General features: G+C 58.8%; 1 pseudogene across 1 annotated transcript in view; it reads left to right on the top strand.

Moving 5' to 3' along the window:
* The window catches only part of LOC116544870, a 695-nt pseudogene extending 441 nt beyond the window's left edge, over positions 1 to 254 (top strand). The window contains exon 1 of the transcript XR_004266076.1: positions 1 to 254. This exon is cut by the window's left edge and continues 441 nt beyond it. The product of XR_004266076.1 is annotated as an interferon-induced transmembrane protein 3 pseudogene (transcript).
* Positions 255 to 2,326: the final 2,072 nt, after the last annotated feature.

Consider the following 2,326-nt stretch of genomic DNA (forward strand, 5'->3'; position numbering starts at 1 on the left):
CAGGCCTACGCCTCCACCGCCAAGTGCCTGAACATCTGGGCCCTGATTTTGGGCATCATCATGACCATTCTGCTGATCATCATCCCAATACTGATTCTGCAAGTCTATCAGTAGATCCAGAGGAATCACCCGGGCCAGGGGCTCCGCCCCTCACCTGCCTCCCATGTACCCCAGCTTCCATTCCTCGCCCTGCCCCCGGCCCATCCTGTGTCAGCCCTTTACCCTCACACTTTTCTACAGTCCAGCTCAATAAAGTGCACGTGCTCCTGTGCGGCTGCGACCTCACTTGGGGAGGCTCCGTGGAGGGTCGGAGCCTGGTTGCCCGAGGAGCAGGTGCTCAGGCCTCCGGCCTCCTGCTGTGGGCAGCCGCTGGGTCCAGGGCCCCGGGCGGACCCGCCGCGGGAGGGAGAAGCGGGAGCTCAGCGGCGCCCCTGGCGGCGGCCGGCGCAGGTGCAGCGGCGGCCCAGAAACGGGCGCGGGGGCGGGACGCGAACCCGGAGACTCGGGCGCCCGCCCGCGGGGACCCGGCCGCTTTCCCCCCGCCCCCCGGGCCCTTCCGCCCCCCGCCGCTCCCGCCGCCCCTTCCCCTGGGAACCCCGGCTTCCGCGTCTCCTGGGCCCCTCGCTGGGCGGCGGGTCCCGCCCGGGTCCAGGAAGAGTCTCAGGCTGGCAGCCCCCCGGGGGCTCGCGGCAGGAACGGCCGGAACCCCACGCGCCGCGGTCCGGGCTGGGAGCGCACCAGCCACACTCAGGGCGGTTCGTCCGCGGACTGGCCTTTGGGAGAGGCGCCCCGACGGCCCAGAGGAGAAGGATCAGGTGCGAGCAGCTCCCTGCACGGCCTTGCCAGCGGAGTCCCGCAGACGCCCGGAAAGACGCTGCCCCGCAGGGACGGGAGGAGGCGGACAGGCTGCCCCCGCTCCCATCTGCCCAGGAGCCGGGCAGAGCAGGACTGCGGGGAACGCTCCCGTGTGAAGCCCCCCAGTGTTGGGCCTCACTGTGCGGGAGCTTGATCCCCGACACAGTTTCCTGCTGGAGGCAGTCGAGCTATGGGGAAGTAGGAACGGAGAGAATAAGAATAACGTCAGCCTCTATTTCTGACTACAGTGACCCTGGGTAATGGATGTGTGTGCTCTTTCGGTTCCTGCTGAGGAGTGGGTTTTATGACTCTGTTTACCAAGTTAAGTATAGCCTTTTGAGGACCAGATGATATTCCTATGCTCAGATAAAGATTTATGGCTTAGCCTGTAACATTTCTAGGTTGTTATCCTTGTGACCACATGTTCTGTTAACAATGATAAAGTACATCACCTGCTTACCTTTTATGACCCGTGATTCTGTACCCCCTCTGCTGACATTTGCTTTTTGCAACTTTCTGTGCTTTTTGCAACTTTCTGTTCCCCTTATCATATAGCTTACGTAATGTGCACTGACGTCAATCCTTATAATCTAAAGGTATCTATTGGAACCCTGGACACAAATAAACTTGCTGCATAGGCATTGCCTAGTCAGTCCTCCAGACCCCAGCTTTCTCTCTTTATTTCTGTGCACCCCCTCTTCCAGGCTGGGACCCTGTCGCTGGCCAAGTCTTCCCGGCGGGCTCCCCGTTGCCCACACAGGACACCGATGACATCTCCATCACCACTCGGGACCTGGGCCCTCCAGACATCAGCCCTGGCCCCTCCACTCAGCGACGCTGGAGGCCCCAGGAGGAGGGACCGTGCCCCACCAGGCTCCCAGCTCCTCACAGGCCTCAGTCCTGCCCCAGGAGCTTGTGTCTGCGCACTTGGGTCATGGGCCCTGAGGAAAGGGGGATCCAGACATCTCAGCGCACGCTGGCCACAGGGCCGGGCCAGGGTCCTGACACAGGAAGCGTCATCCTGGCCACCGGCCCACATGGGACACACGGGGGCCCAGGAATCGGGGGGCCCTGGTCCAGGAACCGTCCCCCCAGGCATTTCCCACTCCCAAAATGTGTAGTTGGAATAGAGGAAGGAGAGCTGCAGACCCCAGGCACAATTAGTGCCTGAAGAATATCTTAGTTTATAGTGTTATTACTCAGCTATTTCCTTTACGTAATCTTTTATATAAAATTATGTGTTAGTGCCTGAATTATAACCTACTGTTTACATATACCTAGCTTACATGATCATACTTCGTACTCATATCTAGCATACTTAGTTCCATGTAATCTTTCTATATAATCATACAGATATTGTAGTTGGAGCTGCACTGACACATTCAGTGCTGATTTATGGAATCCTTCCATAGAACCATATAGTAGTCTGTAGTAGGAGGAATGCCTAGAGCAGTCAGAACAGAAGCAGCAC

This window comes from Sapajus apella, unplaced genomic scaffold (genome assembly GCF_009761245.1).
Source record: "Sapajus apella isolate SASKATOON/1434 unplaced genomic scaffold, GSC_monkey_1.0 scaffold234, whole genome shotgun sequence".
NCBI classification, from domain to species: Eukaryota; Metazoa; Chordata; class Mammalia; order Primates; family Cebidae; genus Sapajus; species Sapajus apella.